This window comes from Opisthorchis viverrini (assembly GCF_000715545.1).
Source record: "Opisthorchis viverrini unplaced genomic scaffold opera_v5_329, whole genome shotgun sequence".
Lineage (NCBI taxonomy): Eukaryota > Metazoa > Platyhelminthes > Trematoda > Opisthorchiida > Opisthorchiidae > Opisthorchis > Opisthorchis viverrini.
The window spans coordinates 262,712-283,565 of NW_008751980.1; positions in this window are offsets into that span (position 1 = coordinate 262,712).

Sequence of the window (20,854 nt, forward strand, 5' to 3'; positions counted from 1 at the left end):
AACTTCTGGGCAGATGGGCAACGGAAACAACTCCGACATAACTGCTCAATGTGGTCATCCATATCGGGTCAGTAGACATAGGTGCGAGCAAGAGCCTTCATGCGGCCTATCCCCGGATGCCCACTGTGGAACTGTGGTAGGATGCGTCGACGAAGTTCGGTGGGAATGACAATGCAGTCACCAATGATAAGCCAGTCCGTGACGACAGATAATGAACTCCGTCGCTGAAAAAGTTTCCGGAGATCCGCTGGTGGACTGGTTTTTCGCCAGCTTGATTGATGGTACTCCATTGCCTTTTGTAATATGCTGTCATTTTTGGTGGCATCTCGGACAGCGTCAACAGTCACGGGTAGTTGGTTCATGGTCTCCAACACCGCAACACGGACTTCCGGTTCTGATTGGCTCCGTTCGCTTCGTGACCTCCAGGATTGACTGTGTCTTTGGCTAGTGTTCCGCGTCAGGCACTGGCTTTCCTTCTGTCCACGTCGACTGCACACTGAGCATTTGTACTTTTTGTACGAACACAATTGCACAAAATGCCGTTCGCCGCATTACCAGCATGCTGACGGAGGCTCTGCCCCATTCGACTCTGTCACCACAGGAGGTTGCTTCCATGTCGTCTTGGCAATGTTAAAGGTTGGGTTGGATTAGGGCTTCTCCAACATGGCCGTGTTGTGCTTAAGATGCAAAAGTCGCTGGCACTCATGGGTGATAGACTGCAATCTCGGGAGTAGGGCTTCTCCAACATGGCCGTGTTGTGCTTAAGATGCAAAAGTCGCTGGCACTCATGGGTAATAGACTGCAGAGTTATCTCGGGAGTTTGTTCAATCTTGCTCAATAGTCTTGCCCTGATATCACTGTCTGAATGCGACTGAAGACCACATATGAAAATAAGGCACTTGAATTGGTCTCCCGTCAATCAAAGGGGGAAATCAACAAGACGCTGACACATGGCCAACACCCCAAGCAAGCACCACACTTTGTAGCAATTTCGTGAAGATTTCGTCGTTTATCCCCTTCATCACCTAACTTCTCTGTAAACGTCCGGCCACGTTCGAATTATCTTACTTTGTTGCGCGTTTGGAACACATTGTAGGTAGATCTGACTCCCTAAACTCTCTGGTTTTGACATCAAGCAAGATCTCTAAACTAAATTCTGTGCTTGGCTTCAGAAGTCATTGAAATTTAAAGCCTGAATGGTAAAGAGCAGGAAGATGGTCGTTTGCCTGCATAATTTCTCCAATGTCGTCAGCCGCTAGTTATGCTCATACAAAACACTTATACTTTCCGTTCAGTGTGATGTACCTAGTTCTGCCGGATTCCATGATTGCTGACTGGCAAAATTCCGCAAAAAGTTAATCCCTAGAGTGGAATTCCTGGTGCCACATTTGATCAAAGCCCGGTCGACATTGAGTGTAGTCTTCTCCAGGTGGCCACGGTAAGGAAGTATACATATATATAAGCGACGATTTACAAAGAGTTATTCATTCGCTTCGAGCACAGGCATGCTATTAGGCTCAGCATATGCTTAGCGGTTTAGTAAAATTATTGGGGATTTTACTTTCCTTGTTTACAGATATTATAAAGGAGCCATTCAGCTTAGTTCCTGGGGATCAGTTTCTCGACAAAACGAAGCTGGTTTGTAAGTGAGCGTACTTCGCTCATTCGACCAGAACGTTGAGTTGACGGAAGATTTCTCTGGACTTTGCTGTTTGTTTAGCCGGACTGAATTGTGGTGCGGCCTGTCGCACCAAATTTATTTGCTTAAATCAACGATAGATGAGTAATTATTCTGGGTTCCAAATAGGTTCGTCTCTTGCCATACCTTATGGTAGGTATACGGAAGTGTTCCACTAGTTTGGTGCCATTTCTGTTCAAGTTGCTGGCTTACGGGAGAGAATAGCAGATTGGAAAACCGCAAGTCGCCGTGGAACGTTTGTGTTCGAACTTCTCAGCAGGTTTACGAGTACATGGTCAGTTAAGTCCAGTGTGATGGATTTCGGACAAGGAGGAAGATGTCGATGAATAAACGATGCGTTTTAATGATAGACAAGTAATTTCATATTTATCCGAATTTTGCTAGTGACAGTCAGCAGAGAAGACTCGGCACTCACTGATATAGATAATCGCCAATGATTCAGAATTCTTACAAGTAGGCGCCGCAATAATCACTGTACAACAGGTGAGTCTAGCTTATTTGTCATACACAAAGAAGCCGTTATACAAAGTGGTAGAACGTGCATATTGTGTGAACAGTGATAAAATTGTGAGGATATATGCGGGGTCTCAGGCGAAGACCGTGAACACTTCTGAAGGTAAAGGCTCTACGACAGGGCATTTAGATGTAAGAACTCTCAGCTGAAACAAAAAGCCTAGGGTATGAGTGTGGTTGGCGTAGGCAGTTTGTTTTCGGGTCGAGTGCTCTAAAATATACCACGCGAACGGTTTATCTTGGGACCAAAATAACAGATGTTATACCGGGACAATTGAAAACGGGCATAGAAACGCCGGATGGCGTATCGCGCCGGGATTGTGTGTGGACAGGCATTTATCGTTTACCACATTGAAGACAGAGCAGGTCTTAAGCATGCAGATTGTGATTCTTAAATAAGCGGTATATTTACTGCCACTTTCAAGGAGCGGTGAGAATTAAGTCCAAGCATAAAGTTAGCGGGGGATTTAGTAAAAGCCATTCGCCAATTACTGTCCTCCAATATGATATGTTGGCGCTTGGTAAATCGAAGAAATCTCAGCCGCCTTACCTTCCGAGCTGATAGACTTCGGTATGCTCAACACATATTTGGACATTCTGGACGGACAAAGAAAACATCCTGGTCGATATTGTTTGTAGATGTTATTCAAAGTTATTTTCCGCATTCCCACAAGATAATTTTCATTTGATCGCACAATAAGATAACGCGAAATTTCCTGAGGGGAACCAATATGTGGGACTTCGACCGCGTTTAGGATATGCTATGCTAGAATCGGGAACATACAAGTGTAGCCACGAAGACGTGTCAATATAGCATACGGGGAAGGATGTTTTGGCCATAAGTATGGTATCTATCATGTGAGTGAACTGCCCGTACAAGCATTGGCAGAAGCTCGCCACGTGGATGCTCTAATATGGGCCCGTTGTCAGAATAGTAGTTGTTGGCCTACTTCTAAAGTCGCCCATGCAGTACACTGCTTTTCGCATGAATCCACATTTGCAATCACTTGCGCAGGGCATAGGCGACAGGGCGCTCTGTCCCAATGGTGCTTTCTCTGTTGCTATGTGTGGGCATGCGGCGGAATAAAACAGTATTCCTGTAGCTCTAGTGTGCTGTTCACTGATGTAACTGAGTCCGGCGCTCTAAATGTGAATTAAACACGTCAAATCAACGGGTTGTCAGCTCAGCAGCGGCTGCATTTCATGAAGTACCATTGATCAACTAGTTTCCGTTAGACTACCTGCGCAGTAAGAATACGTCGCCTGACATTTATAAGTCATACGGCCCGAGATGAAACCTGAAACCAGTTTAAGCAGCGGCGATTCCGCGTGACACAAACCGGGAAATACTCCATTGTGCGGTTTCGGATTTGTTTATCTGCTGGAATGCCTCAGCAACAAAATTCACCGACAGTGTATTAGGCGCTAAATTGCGCAAGTAGTGGCACTCATGTGAACATTGAGGCCAGCGATGGAGACTAGTAAACACCGTGCGACATGATGAGTTTTACCCAACGTCGATTTACCTTCATTGCTGGATTTTGGCCCAAATTGGGCTGATCAGACCATCTACAAACTTGTGGATAGCAACACTTTCAAACACTGCGCACTTTAAGGCCGACACCTAGGCTACGGATGAGCAACCAAAGTCCACAGAACGGCCATCAATCCAAGGCAAGTGAACACATCCATGTGTTCCCTCTTCGTTGCATAAAACGATTATCAGAAATCATGTGCACGGGGGTCGGATTTTACCTTAATGCGTCTGGGCACTTAATGCTACGCGAAAAACTGATTATACTCACACGTGGTAGTGCCGTCAAGATATAAGGCCAATGGTTGTGAAAACCAACGAAGGAGAATTTCAAGCGAATTTGTATGCACCCCCTTAACCAGTGTCAAAATAAAATTAAGTAATGTCTAAAAGTTTCCAGCATTCTTTATGGTTCTAAATACATGCCAGACTTTAGGCGCATGAGGTTAGCTTTATGAGCTTCTGCAGCCAACCATTGATATAATTCCTGTAAACTGCTTGGACTAGTGTAGTTCTGGCTCGATTGTCTTGCCTGAAGTGGAGGGTAAGGTCACACATGGAGAGGCGCTCGCGAAGTAGCTGTATAATTGTGGTAAAATTGTGCACCAAACCAATGATGCATAAAAGAATTTTCTGCCTAAGCATTGGGACGCCATCGCCCCTGTGACAGAAGATTAGGACGAAGAAGATAAAACCGCGTTTTTAGATTTTTTGGAATCGTTTATCATTCGACGAGAGTTCAAGAGTACACTTAGGAATATACACTCATCAAGCGCTCTCATGCGATTTGCATAATCCTACCTTTTGTCATGTGTTGGTTAATATCGTGTTTATCGATCAAATCCCTTTACCCGAGGACCCATTCCTCTCGTTTTGGTGCAACAAAGAAAATAGAAGTGTCATGACTCAAAAACTCTTCGGAGGGTTTTGGGGAGTAGCCCGGATTGGATGGACTGAAAGCCAATCGGAAAGTGCTATTAATGTTGACAACCAGATCTCCAGATTAATAAAGATGTGGCGAGATGCGTAGAGCACGGCATTCAATTGTACCATAGCCCGGAACAGAACAGCTAGGAACAAACTTGCATCTGATACTGCCAGCATATAATGGCTGTACTTTCAATGGAAGATAGATCGTCTCGATTTAGTAAGGAATCAGGATCTGCCTGATATTACTACTAAAAATCTGGCACTCTATAAGCAACCACGCACGGACAATCATAACCGATTCACTTTTTAGTGCGTTCCAGATTGCCTCGAGTGAACTTCATTGGATCGACATCCAAGGCCAATGCGGAAGTGTTTGCCTAATTTAGAAGAGATGAAGGAGTTAGCCTATATGCTGCCGTACTAAGCGGTGTGGCATAATTGCACTAGTTAATGGCGTTTACAGAATGGGCCAGTCAGACAATCGTGCCAGTTTGTTGCTATATATAGGCTGCACCATCGGAAAAGGCCCGCTATACTCCGGAGTAATTAGTGTCCTAGGGAGCAGCGGCCACGGAATGAAGGTTGAGATAAATCTTTGGAAAGACCGAATTTTCCACTCAGTAATGCAATGCACAAAGACGGGATTTCGCACAAAACGCATTAAGTTCTGTATTATCAACTGCAACAACTGTGGAAAGTATCTCCATTTATCTTGGTGTTATGGCCAACGGGGATCGGCCGACAACAGGTGTAGCGTAAAGATTTTGCATTGGTATTCGAAAAGCTACCCTTGCTTCTGAACAACATCTACATATGTGGTGATGTTAACGGGGAAGTAAATACGTGGGATTACATCGGATGGTTTGAAATCTAGCGCTGACTGCGATGGCCAGATGTGAACTAACATTCCAGCTAGAGGTGCCACGTGAGAAGTTACTGATTTTCAATGCTTAAGTCTACCGAGCAGTTGGTGCAAGAAACTGCGGCCTCTCGAGATCGAAACATGATCAGGTGTTCAACGAAAACACTTTAGTAAGCTAGGAACGGTCAAGACAAGCGGAGGACATTGAACGAGCGGAAGATGAGTAGCGCGACAAGCGGGAGACCTTTATGTCCCAAGTTTATACCGAGAACAACTTTAATTTTTGAGGAACTCTGGTGAACACTAAAAACCCCGAAGGAGTTCATGCCAGTTGTCGGAGGATTAACGCCTGTCGTCGATGAAAAAAACGTTAAATCATAGCAAGACCATAACTCAAATACCGCAATCCAAATAAAACTGAGGAAAATGGTGAACACTGGTTAGTTGCTCAACACAAAAAGTGTTTAGCAGGAGAGTTCACCGCGAAAACTAGAAGAGTCATCGGGAATCAGATCACATGACGCAATCTATTGGTAGGGCGGTTGGATGGACTATGTTTAGGCGCCCGTTAATCGCGCACACGCCATTAGTAACTCGCAGTCCAATTTTGATGCTAAAGCACTGTTACAAGTTGTCCAATTTAGTGAATTCAACCAGGAAGTGATACTACAGAATATTTCCTCAAACGATACCACGGGTATTCTACTGATATATCCTGCCGAAAAACTCACAACAGTTTAAGCTGCGGCAGAAGCAAGCGGACTCTTCATAGAGTGGATACACGATGCAGCTTATGGCGTAAAATAACGCTAGCACAACGAAGGAAGAACACCATGGAAAGCGCTAACCGGTCTTCTCGCGGAATAGGTTTATCTCGCTATTGTTTACCCAGATGACTGCTTTGGTATGCAGAATCTTTACTCCAAATTCGAATGACAGCGAAAAGAGACAGCAGCAATGTAACAAGTGGCATCTAAGTGGCAGTCTTTCTGGTTAGCTTTTTGTTTCAGAGTTATCGATAGTTTATCACAGAGGGGTCTGTAGCACCAATTTGATCAGGACTCTACAGACGGAAGACACATGAAAGTGTCCGCAGCATACCTCGCGGGTTGCTTTTGCTCGTTCATTTTCACTTGGCGTTCGAAAGTCCGGTTTATTCGTGTTCAATCCTGTTGGACATAGATTTGACGCCAGTGCAGACAAAAGCGACGAAGAGCTCGCTTAGCTGAATTGTGCAAGTTGCTTATATACTTGATCACATCAGATAGACTAGTTCACTGAATGTTTGAAACTATATGAATTAGGCAGTACAACTAAATGTTAAGGAGCAACAATATATTGACATTCAAATCACTTTTATGACAAAACTCGAAATGGATATAAGTGGACACAAATAATATGAACAAAATACGGAAAGTTGACGAAGAAAATAGGACCCGGAAAGTAATAATTCAAAGGCCGGGTAATCGGGAAGAGTTTATCAACGTTGATATTAATAGAACATTTATCAGTGAATATCCTCAAGTGTCTAGCTGCTATCCTTTCCGATGGATTTACGAGGGTTTAAACACTGTCGCGTTGCCCAAGCTCAATCGGTGGAGGTGCCCGTGTTGGGATAAACTACGGATCCTTCTGTCAAACTCTTGGCTTGTTGTTCAGTGAGCCAACTACAACTTACTCTATTGCAGTGCGTCATCTTAGGCAACATGGAATAATACACACGCAACGAAGCGTGGATTCCATCATGTCAACGTGAGTCAAAATTTCGCCAAAAACTCAAATCCGTCGATCTTGTGTTCCGCGCTACTAGTTTGCTTTTTGTCAATATATAAGAGGATTACATACGCATTATAATCTAGCTAGAAGCAAATTGTTGCAGTACGAATCCCTGGTGAGCACCTACGACCAACAACGCATTGCACTATGCGTAATGCTTATACAATTCGCACATGCAGGACTTGCTCATTCAACATGTTTAATTGTCTTTCAATGTTTCGTCTGATAAGTGAAAACAGCCTGCGGTAAAAACAAGGAGTTGCACCTCAGCTGTTCCATCATTGTCCATTCTTACTGGTAATGCGCCTGTCACGAGCTAGGTTCACGAATCCATCGAGACTGTTCGTCATCGGCTGATTTAGGAACGGGAAATTTTCGCACGACAAAGTTTGTCGCGTGCATACCTCATAAAACCCTCAGCAATTACACATTTAGAAACATATGTGGGATGACGTCGCCATCTAGCCAAAACCGGGCCGGTGGATCCGTAGATCGAAGCTCATACGCAAAGAAAAAGCAGAAGTATTGGGCATCCCGAAACTCATAAGATGTAATATGCACAAAATTACCATGCTCCATGACGGACAATTCGTGTCAGTCACTGAAAACAACATGGGAACGCCAGGGAAAGTTGTCAGACAGCCTCAGATTTCGTTAAGAATCACGTGTGGCTTTCTGCAAACACGGCGTATTCTTACCAAGGGGAAAGAATATACGCAGATTTGACTGAATCAATCCAGTGTTGGGACATTGCGTACGACAGCGAATGTTGGTAGGCTTGTTTAACTTATTGATCGCTGTTTCATTTTCCGCTAAACCGAGTAATTTGGTTGAAAACGCTTCATCACCAATGTTCGGCGGAATACACCGGCAGTCTGGAAAAGACGTAAAAAACATGCGAAACCCTGTGCGAGATAATGTGAGTTGGTACGCTATGCAGCATTATTTGACTCGCCATTATGTGCAGACTCTTGGGAACTCAAATAATTTTCTCGTTGAGAACAATTGAAACAACCATACATTTTCCTTGATACAGAATGCCTAATGTAATTTCTGCGTCGATGATTTGTTATCAAGTCGATCAAACATTTTGTTGTGTGGTGATTGTACACCACCCGTTGTGCTCACGCACAAGCTGAAGGGGTTGACGATTAAACCTCATGAATCCCATTATACGCAAATCCGGAGCACGGCGAGTGTAAGCTGGGCAAGTCTACCAAGAAATGTTAATGGCAATATGTCCAGTTGCCTGACTTATCTTCTGAGACTATCACACAGAATGGGATCCAGTAGTTACGGAGACAGCAGACCGGAAAACGAAAGAACACACAGTATTTGGAAAGGCACTTATTTCCTGGAAAAATCGTTTCTCCCTTTTCCGGGATTTTATTATCCACCGGTTCAGTAAGTATTCAGTAACTCCAAAATATCGTAATTTATATGGGTGCATTGTCCTCAGTGCCAACTCATTATTGGGACGTTGTTATTTATTGTTGAGCATCGAAAGGTTTGGTTCTGATTCGATCGAACAGGTCTCTTCGGTTTTGGAATCGCTGTTTGCAGAGACATCCAGCTGTACAAGGAATCAAGTCCTGCTGTCATATTTCCATTGCCAAAGCGTAGATGAATATTTGAGATATGTCCTCATCTAGCTTATTCGAACTAGCTGTCAAAGAACTGCTTTTTGGGATTTGACTGTACGCCTTTTTAATATCGACCACTGCCGTCGTGCATTTTGAGTAACGTTACACTTGTACCTACGTACCAGAGTGTTTTCGGCTTCGGCGTAATCGATCACCGATAAAATGTATGTAGAAGCATCTCAAGATGCTTAAAAAACTGTAGCAGCCGTGTACAAGGACCTTATAGGAAGCACGACATGGTGCACACTACTGAATCAACTGTTGCAAGGTATCCAGCTAGTAAAATACCATGGTTTGGCTTTGCTTCTTGGAGGGGACATAGCTCAGCGACAATGATTTCCCCCGTGTATGACTTCGGCGTCGCAAGCAGGTGGCTCATCATCTGCAGACAGTCTGCAACATCGCCGAGTAGCCTCTCGGCTTTTCAGCATAGATTGGATTCACATACGGGACGAAATCTCCACAAAAATCCTAAATCTCCTCACATTACCAATAAAGTTGAGAATTGCTCTCTGCACTTTCACAATTTATGTTGGCAGAACATGACCTTCAGCGTTTCAGTATGTTAAGAAATGATCAATTATCGTTTCAGTTACTGCTTAGTTTACAGGCTTCGGATACCAGAACTACAAAGCTGGTTCAGAGAAAACTTGCCAGTTGTTGGCTTGATAGATTTGCGGCTTGAAATCTGATCTAACCTAATCCGAAATTCATTAAATCTTGTCCCTCTAGAGGAAGGTATTCTTTTCCAAATTGTCTTGTTCACGGTAGATCGAACAAAATAGAAGCTGCATATTCCGTTGTGATTTTCTCCGGCTGATTGTAATACATACAAGCCCAAATGCCTTTGTTAGCACGGCCTGTTTGGCATTGTATTCCAAGACATTCTTTTGGTTCAAAGAGTGCCAGTGATAACGTCATACTTAGAGTTCTGTTTTGAATTTGCGGTGCCACTGCTGAAACATCGAGAAAATGTTAGGGCTACAAATAAAAGTGAGTGAAATCCCTTTCTTCTATGACCCTCAGTGTGGTTTTTGCAGAGCACGCGACTAAATGCAGCTGATTCTCCCATAACGCCTCGCGCCTATATAATAGGCCCACAGAATGGCCGATTTGGTCTTGTGAATAGTAGACTTCTTCTGGTGTGAGGTCCTTGTGCAGACTATGGTAATCCAGTAAAAAGCAATAAATTAATACGTAGCTTCTGAGGTAACATCGTGTGCGTCTGAGGTCAACTTTTGCAAAATAAAAAGTTAGTTAGTATTATGGCCGCAAGTGCGAACGTTCACTGATAGGCGGGCAAGTAGCTCGTCCAATAGTCCCTAATTCTTTCGTACAGCCATTATGGAGGAGCTGAAATGCGAGCTACAAAATATGCCAAGCCGAACACTCCGGAGATAATAATGAATTGGAAAAACGAGAACATAGTAGAAGGCAACAAAACATGGTCATATTGAACGCATCAAGTGACGAATGAAACTTATGCATTTTGATTTCCTTTGGGGGAGTTGGATATAAATGGTTGTTTATTTGATATTTTGTTTCATTATTTCACACAATTTCATGAGGATTCCTTATTTTATATGCAATCATGAGTACAACACAGCACGATAGACCAATGCTTCCAGCAACTATTTTTGTTTTGAATGGTCTAATCTTATTATTTTAAAGGAATAAGCGGGAAAAACTCGAAGTGGATAGTTCACAGGAACTGCACGCAACCTGCAGGCAGATCATAAGACACGCTGGCATGACGAACCTGGAATACGTACAAAAGTTCGTCTTCTACTGAAGCGGGATAAAGGCTGCATTCAAAGTGGGCGACAACTGTGCTAGATGCTTGGACAGCATATGGAGATATTAATGAACTCTATATCTGTGTTGGAATCTACTGACTAGTGCATCAGCGGTCATAATCAAAGAAAACTATAATATCTTTATACTGAAACTCAAGACGGCTTGAGCAGATAACCCGACTGCTATCCACTCTTTGGCCGTGACTGAACAGTCACAATTTTGAAAGCGTTATTATTATTGCTGCAAACCCCATTAACTGCGGTGTGGCCAGCGCTCAGCGCTGACAGAGTGAATGACGTGAATTACACTAGCCCGCAAGTGCAAATGGCATGACGTTTGCACTCTCCGTCAAGTACGTTACTGCAAAGCAGTAGGCCATGTCATCATTTCTCCGAATTGTGAGCTTGCACCATATGTAAGCGGGTACGCCGTGCATGTGAGTTGGGCAGCCAGCCGCTGCTTTACTGCTCATCGCAAACTGTGTTGTTTCCATGAGGAAGATACCCTAATTTCGAGTGATCGAGTCGTCGCGTTACGAGAGTATGAGATGCAAACCGTCTCAGATTCCGAGACCAACCAACTGGAGGTGTTCTTACATGACGACATGTTAGAATATATCCGAAACCTTCACACCTCCGGCACTGCATCAGATGTCATAACTAAATAATGGGAGAGTCTAAAGGGTGATGCTTCCTGTGAAATGAAACGAATAAATTCCTCAATCAAACTCCAGATAATAGACTTCCATGCCCCATGATCTGCGTTCTTCTCAATAAACCACCGAACATACTAACTTCTGGATGAATATGTTCCATATTTAAATTATTATCCTTCCAATCAAAAACTTCAAATCCTACCAATTATGCCCGATAATTATACTCACCCGACCAAACGAATAGTTCTTATGCAGTGGTTTTCCTTTAAGATCCAGAGGGCTAGGGTTTAATGCCCAACATTAGTACTCTGAAGGCCAGTGGCTCGCGTAAAAACCCGGCATCTATATTAGCCGCTTTGAGTTCGAGAAACCTGACAGTAGTCCTCTTTCGTGCGACCTCCGCATAGCCTGCGGGAAGACGGCGAAAGGATGTTACACCGGTCAAGTGATTCCCGTCTCATACGAAATGAAGGCGCTGTCCAACAAGGAAATATTGATACGCCCAATCACGGACCAATCTGATTCATTTCCCTGTTCTCTGATGGCGGATGTTATTAGGAATTGTCACAATGATCCTCAAATCTGGATCTGGTACACTTCTTTGAAAATTCGCATAGAGATTTTGATCAGGTTTCTGTTTTGAACAAAAACGGCTTGCTTGAGTGAGCCGAGATCTTCGGAGGTATCCAAGCTCGTTTTGGGCGTTTGTCGCCGGCTGCTTATACAACGTTCTCCCAGGAAAGATCGCATCTCAGTTTAGTCCAGTGTTTCAGCTATTCATTGAATCTTCGATAGGCAAATTCCACGACTGACCTGGTGGGTATTCGACAAGGTTATCTTACTTGTATTGGCTGTCGGAACCTTCCGATGATTTACCAATATCAAAGCACAACAAAACGTTTCTGAGCATTGTGGAACTAGCTTGAATCATACAAAATGAGTAATTGGAGGCCAAACAAATTTGGAGCCGAATGCGCATCCATTAGTTGAAGTTGTTCATTCAAAATTTTTGATGCAGGTCATGAGCCCCCTTGAGGACCGGTGTTGATTGGAACGCAGCAAGGAGCTTTTAAAATTCGGTGAAAATTATTTTAAGCTGAAGTCAGATTACGCCAAAACAGCCGAGAGCCACAGTGAAAATGTTTCACGGCCATTCAACCCCATCGGGAGGGCGCACCGCTTCATTTTTGCCTTTTGTGATGAAATGTCCCATTCCAGCTAAACGGAGTTCAAAATTGTCTTTGTTAGCGGCAGTATGGATGGTTGCTCCAGTAGTTTAAAGGCTGAGTTTCTTTTCTGTAACTTTAGTTTACAGCCGGCCGTTTGTTTCCCTTATGACGACTATATAAGGAGAGTCCAACGTTTCCGTTGAGGGGAGTGTGGGGAGTCACATTTTCCGGCAGTTCGTTCGCTCGTGAGGGTTCGATTTTATTTAAAATAACAAATGTTCCTTCCACACTTGGTACCTATAATTTCGGTTTGAAGTCTGCCATCACAGTGTGAAACAGCTTGTGATTTGTGATTTCCGCAATAATTTGAATGAATGAGTTGCGACCTCACTCACTTATGGACGTTAAGTCGGCGTTCACGCAGTTACTCAAGAATTCTGCATTCAAATCAACCGACGTGGTTACTCAGTTTATGTCGAGTGACGCCATTTTTGACTCCTTCTGTCAGGAATAACGAGCTAAAAATACTCCGGAGCTGGCTATCTTCCGCAACATTTTCAGAGTTCATATTTTGTTCACTAAGAAGATTCAGCGCAATGTAAATACTGATATCCATATGGAAGTATTCACAAGCGCTTCTTGCGTGTACAAAAGCGAGCAACTAAAGCACAATGAGTTTCCCTAACTTAAAAAAGCAAAGCAAAATTTTAAATCCACTTGAACGTGAGTTACGTACTATTTTTAGATTGAACGGCAACTTACCTGCTGACATTTCGAGCGTTTCTTTCTAGACGCTCGGCTGAGCGGTAAGCGAAAATCAAATTAATGAAAATTATCACAATACAAAACTGCAACTATTACTGGAATAGTCCCCATAATCAAACTGATCACATAAGCTAACTTCGGATACGTTTCTTTGAAGGGATCAGGTTGCCAAACAAGAATGAATAGTGTCGTTTCTGCAGTCCTAATTATTTAGTGTGCATCTAATTGGTTAAAGAGCAGCCAGTTGACAGCAAGATCTTCAAGCATGCATGTATACTGGAGATCATTTCATACAGTTGTTGTTGAACTGAAAAAAGGATCATTGTCATATCTTCGGCTTCATTTTAAGTTGAGAAGTGGAACTCAAAGGAAACATCAACCTTCGGCAGCTCAAAATTGCGAAACTGGTTTTTAGACGTTGGAGAATTTTCAGTATTTTCGTAAGCGGTTTACTTTGAGAAAATCCCGCATTCCATTTCATGTATTCAAACTGATCTTGGACGAATGAGACTCGCACCTTGGTGACTTTTAATAGAAATACGTGGCAAACGTTTTTGTCCCAAACACATGGTAAAGCGAAATGATATGCCATTGTGATCTTGCATAAAATTGGAATATTCTGGATGACCATAAACGTAATGTGCCCTGTCTTGTGGGAAATGTTGTGTCCCAAATAAAAGGCGCCAAAATTGCTTTTCTTCCTAAATTTATTAGGAAGTTTCGAGCCCGCACAACACTGGTTAGTAGTTTGACTCTTCGCGATGTGCGTGAGCAACGCGACCGTTCCCGATTGGAGACAACATAGTGTCGCTCGTTCCCCAGTAACATAAAGCACGTCACATAAGGAACAAACACCATTATTTTTATTAGAACTGCTGACTGCTCGTTCGGGTGACGAAGTTTTAAGCCAACTTTTTAAAGCCAATTTTGCTTTTCCCAACAATTTTATGTATCTAGTGACTGGTCTGTAAGTTATCCGAGTACCCGATGGGGATCGGTCTTCCTTCCGTGGAAACCTTTACGGAAATCTCGGCGATGAACTATTTGAAGACACCTCATTTCCTGTGATGGGCGTGAAAAGTTCTCTCGCCGATGGAATTAGACCGCTGCTACCCTCAGCACGGCTGTGTACCTACACAAGAGCCTTGCAGACATAATTAAGGCAAACTTATGAACCCAGCACACCCAGCACACCCAGCTAATCCGCACATTCATTTTGTCTGTTCCAGCAGAAGAACGAACAACCTCAAGATAATCCTTTCGAATTTTCAGAGAAGCGCAAACGATGTAGAAATCGGAGTGGAAAGACTGTGAATTCAACTCTAATTTGATAGCAGTAGCCTGTAATGTGGTTATATACAACCGATTGCTAGCCGAAAATCAAAGGCTCAAGACTGCAGCGACATCCCTGGTAACCGCTGATGAAACCCTACAATAGGTATATATCTAGATTTTCAATCACTCAGCTATTCTATTATGCGGAAAAGACATTTACAACCGGCGGTCTGTACAAGTATTTTATCAACGGTATCAGTAGTGTGGTCAAAAAAGCGATCAGGGATCAACAGAGTGCATACATACATGCCAAAACTGTAGAGCATATGGACATTTGGTTTTCCCTATGAAAGGATCAAAATCTCTCTCAAATCCTTCTCGCAGCACAACCGACCCGGGAGTATATACGGGTATTCTTTAAATCCTTAAAGCAAATGGCACCAACTGCTTCCTGCCGAGAAGCAAATGTCATAATTTGAGAAATACATTATCCGATTAACGCAATGAAAACAACTTTCTACTTCCTATCCATCAAATGATGTGACGCATGGAGGTCCTTCCCCCCTTTATCTTGTGATATTCAACAAATAAGAAGCGGCTTATGCCAAGTTTATGTGAATGGCTGAGACAGTCGGAATCCACTGTTGAATACGACAGTCCTTCGAGTTTGACCGGTTGTTTTCTCACCCCAAATCGGAAACACTATATCACTCGACTATCCACTTCTCCCCACCTAGGTTTTGGTCGATTTCAGAAAGCAGATTGACGTCGGTTAGAGCTTATGCCTCCGAAATACTTATTCGAAACCACTCGTGCACGTGCACTGAATTCAACGAACACTCATTAGAAAGCTCGCGGGGTTTAGCGCTTTTTGGGTGTCACCCAATACTGAAAGCAATTTTAACTACTCTGGCGCTCGGGTAATTTGCGACCAAGTGGTTTCCGGACGTTTCTCTATACCGGTGGCTAGATATGAATTTAGCATAAACCAAACCAAGTAAAACGACTGTTTAGCCCCACGTTACGCCATGTGTACTGGTTAACGGCTCTGCACATTTAATCTGTTGGCAGGTTCGCCAGCTTAGATCACCTCCAATTTAGGTAATACAGTCTATGCTGAAAGCCATGAAGCAGTTTGAAAATGCATCCTCTCTATTGAACACCATTAACAGGTAACAATCAGCGAACTCAAAAGCAGACGACTCCCCGGCTACTAGATTGAACACTGGGCCTATGGCAACGAGTGTTTGAACGGCATTACAACTGATTCAGGCCGACAGGGACGGGAGAAAGCGTCAACCGTCCATTAATCTAAGGATGGTCACCGCTTTGAGTGGATTTAGCCGTTGTCGAAGTGCCGGTGGTAGTATGTCCTGTCAAGGTGTGGGCTAATTACAATGCTGAGCAGCCGCTACTGGCCGGCCGCCCAGCTGCTCAAACTACTAGCCGGGAATTCATCAGATCAAAATACATGAGCCGGAAGTCGGAACTGCCCAACTGTTGGTTTTCAATGAAGCTGAACCAGGTGCACGTTACATCTCGGCATCTTGACCTCAAGTGGGTTCGCTTGCAGGACCAAATCTCGGCCAAAATCATCAATTTACCCACCACCAACATTTCGTACCGGCAGCTAGGATAACGTGATGCGTTGAAAACTTTCCGCTGTGGCTTACCAGCGGAATTTAATTAGAGATTTATTATTGTTGTGGGAGAAATTGGCTAAATTTGCAGAATGAATCTGGCCTGTGGTTTGACGATGCAATTTTTCTATCTCTCTAACGTGGAGTTCCAGAGATTTCGACGGTCCCGTTTGTTAACATAATCAAAACCCTAACTGGAGAGTGAATTTGCTAATCATAAATAGTCTGCAATAGTATACATTTTTCAAACACAATTTCTCATATCAATAGGCTGTCCAGTAGATGCGGTAGTTGGTCCGTACACATCTGTGAATTCCACGCTGAACGAGACAATCGAGGTGACCAAAACGTTTATAGCCTGTTTTCTTCGATCGTTCGTTTTGTCCAATTTCGCCGAATATATTCTAAGAATTCTCACCTCTCGATACTCCGCCGCTTTGCGTCGGATGACTGGTATTCGTGCGGTTAGGCTTCCTCGAGTTATTTGGCCATCGAATCCTTGTTTACAGCAATTGCTACTATTAGCCTGTTCCATGCCGACTCGCGTTTTTATCCCCTAGGGGCCTGAAAAAACATCTGCGTGACTTTCCAATTGACCTCGAATTTCCTGACTGGCCACTGCAACGGCCAAGCGTCTGTGGAATCCAAAGTATGGCACCTATCCTGTGGTTTTAACGTTTGCAACACAGGTTTCATGTACAGAATGAATCAACCATTCTCTCTAGCTAATATGCAGTAGGCCTGAAATCATTTCACTTATTGGTTCAGTTCAGTCTTCATGAACTTTTTTCATTGCGACAGACTAAATTCGGACACGTGGTGGCTTGGTGATGCGTGATAACAAAGATTTCACCGTCTAAACCTTTCAGCCATAATTGGTGGACGCAGAATTTCTTTGAACTAAATGCAGAAGCTGTATAGAAAGTGTCATTCCCAGTTAAATAGTGCAATGTGTGTCTTACTTGCGACTCCGGAATGTTGCCTTTTACCACACTGAAAGATACTGAGGTAAAAATCGCTCAAAAGTATTAAGTTGAGGACCACGTCTTGAGAAGTGTCCTGCACTTGCGCTAAAATACAGTGTGGTTTGTGTATGAAAATATCAGCACTTTGGGTGCTTTGACAGCTGTTATTCAACTGGTCGGGTTTTCTGATGCCTCTGAGATAATTTAAAACCCCTAGGCAGAAATAGCTCTAGGATGCTATGGTGGATATTGTACACAAATGTGTCCTGCGTTAACATACTCCTGAAGTGTGCTTCAAAGCAGTGCACAGTGCCAGCATTAGCACGTAAATCCCGCGGTTGTTGCATAGTCGAGAAAAACTGGGGCAAAAGTGTTATTTTCGATAATATTCATAAACTTCTGCCAAAATTCTGCAGGATCCGAGGATGTTAGGTATACTACAAGCAAATTACATTTCAAAATTTCCAGGGATGAAACCGGTCGATTGACTGCGCTACGACATAGTTGCAACAACAATTTATACCTGTGGGTGTATTCATTATCTATAGTTTGTGACGCGTCTTTTGCAACGGCTGCTCAACTTATGTTAAACACTATTTACCATGACGAATTAAAGTTTGGGAGACTTGATTATGAACAGCCGCGACGGCTAGTTTGGGGACATGGATTTATATGTGCACATAAGTAGAACAAAACGGGGCCAGGTATGATATTGCCAATAAGTCGATCATCCCGATTCAGCTACAGGATATTTAGCGCAGCAGAAATGAGAACCCCGCGTTGCAATCCATTGCTCAACCAGTTTAATGATTGCAAATTGTTCTGGTTGGTTAGGAAATCTCCAGCGAACGAAATGGCTTTAACGAATGGGCTACACAGTTGTATCCGTCTGGCCTACCAAAATAATTAAGCAGGTTCTAGGGTACTCATTCCAAGAGGCGTAAGTCACCATCACTAAATAGCTTCATGGCAAGCGTTGGATGGTATCTTGCTCACAAATGGGCTGCTCGCATTATGGTTGCCTGTTAAAAAGCAATTTGAGCCGAGGCAAGGAGGCAAAGGTCATTGTAGTTCCGGAAGGTGTAGCATTCGGTAGATGAGAGACCGTGATTAATGCGCCGGCGACTAATTAGCTGCGATGCAGTGTGCTAATTTTAGGTTGCCCAGGCGGACGTCGCCTGTTTGTGAGGTAAACTATCACGACAAAATAGTTCGACTCACAGTGCCGTGGTAGGATAAAGGGTTTGTTCGTGGACCCGGGCTGCAGTGATATATCAGAAGTTTGTGCCACTTGGTAGTGCTTGATGTGGTATTCATGATGAACCATTCAAGAGCCGACGACCCAATGTCTGCGCTAATCGCACTAGAGTTGTGACTTGAGCTAGAGACGCAAGGATTGATACACCTTTGCTCATAGCAGGCGAATTCTGGGCACATCCTTCCTCCGTGATTTTTAGAAACTACATATATGTAAACACATATGTGTACACAATTATTTCAAAATTCATCTCTGACCGCCCTCTTACCTGGCCTCCTCCTGGCAGATTAATTGTTGCTGGCTACGCACATGGGAATATCTGTGTCGCCTGAAAAAATTCTCTCACGGTGAGAATTGGCCTACAGGCTGAATGAAAGCAAGAATTCGCCATGTTTGACATTTCTCTGTTGTCTGTTGAGCTGTACAATTTGTATTTTTGACATATTTAGAACCCAGGAGATCAAGTCCGAGCCAATGTAGCCGGCGGAAACATCGCCGAAATAAAATCCGTCTCTGAAGACACTGGGGTCTGGGTGAGTTTGTTGGCACCAGGACAATGTAGTGGGAAGGCATCAAGCTTTGGTTGGACGCAATCGGTGGGCTTTTGTGTCTGTTATCCGTCGTCACATTTCTTTGCCATTTCTTTTTAATTCAAAATATTTTTGCAACTTCCGTAATTAACCATAAATTTTGTTCCACGGTACGAAATATTTCATACAAATTTTCGCGGCGAATTTCTGACTTCTTGCTAAATCAGCGGATTTACGCTCCGTTGATCTGTTCGCTCAATGCTGTACCAATGGAACTATATCTCCGTTGTAGTGAACTGTGAACGTCAGAATAACTCCGTGTAGAATTTTTGCTGCAAACGACTTTCCCATCGTGGAACATATTACTCACACGTGAGTCATCGGTGCAAAATTTCTACAGGTGGACACTTCCCTCGCAGCCAGTTACTGCATTGTAATCGGTGTTGTGGACCATTGTATCTACGCATGCAAGAACACTGAGCGATCGTTACTTAACTCGTTTATGTGATCTAACAGGCTAATTGGCTCCTAAGTCCGCCAGAGTTTCGACATGTGGTCTGTGGTCTTTTGCAAATCAATGTTACATTTTCCCCATTTTCTACTCGCTTCATATAGACTTGAATTGCAATTTGGAAATACTGTACACGTATCATGACATTTTTTTTATTGTACCAATAATTACTTTAAAATCGAAAACGGAAATACACAATTTCTTGGCGCGACTACCCTGCTTTTTACTGAGTCAGTGAAATTGCACCCGATTGTACTGATTGCTGTTTGCTGAATTCGTGGGATTGGATCATTGTGTTTGTGTGTGAACTGTTGAACGTCACAATAACTCCTTGTGACAATTTTCAGCTGTGATGAACTCCTACCGTGCAATTTACTTCTAACACTCGAACTATCAGTGGAGAATATCCTTCTTAATCTGGATGTATTATTCGCCGCCGAATACGATTACTGCACAACATTTCGTGTGGTGGGATTATTGGACCCCCAATTCAGTGAGTCTGTTCCATTTACTTGTCCATTTCTTATTGCCATTTGTTATTTCTGGTCTGATATTTTGATTGTACATTTTATTGAACACGCATACTTAGGTCCTTGTCCGCCACAGGTCGACCAATACGCTAATTTATCGACAATTGAGCACCTGCATATTTTTTTCTCTTGTTTTGCAGAAGTGTCCAGAAAAATCCGGTCACGCAACTTACCGTCTGCAAGAAATACCGAACAACTTTGTGGCGATGAGACCGGTTGGAATTGGTTTCTATAATGGGCAACTCAAAGCTAGATATTTTATAGCACTTACGCTCAGAGAAATTTAGCGAATCACGTGCATGCACCAAACTGTTGTCTGGTACACACCATCTATTCTTGCATCCTCGTCCCTATTATTTTTGCTCAGCAGTTCATTTAAACCAACATGGCCGATTTGGCTCAGACTTCCCGCGCACTCTGGAGAACAAAATTCCACGCTCATGGAATACCAAAGGGGAAATGGGTTTGTAGAACTGCTGGAGATTTGGACTACTCAGTGGATTGTTCGGACACTCACGGTTGTCCTTTTCAATCCCGTCCAGCTCTATTAGATAAATCGCAGTATGCGAGGTATTCTCCCTAAATGCTGATTGCAGATGATGTGCTACAAGCATCAACCGTACAGGCAGGTAACACAGACGCCCGTCCTACACAACTTCACACAGTCTATCGAGTAAACATGTGGACATTTAAATGAATTATCATTCAAGAACGGTATGTTATACAACTTGGCGAAATTCGAACATGAAGGGACCTTGAGGACCTTCTAGTTACACTAACGTAGGTAGACGAAAATATAACA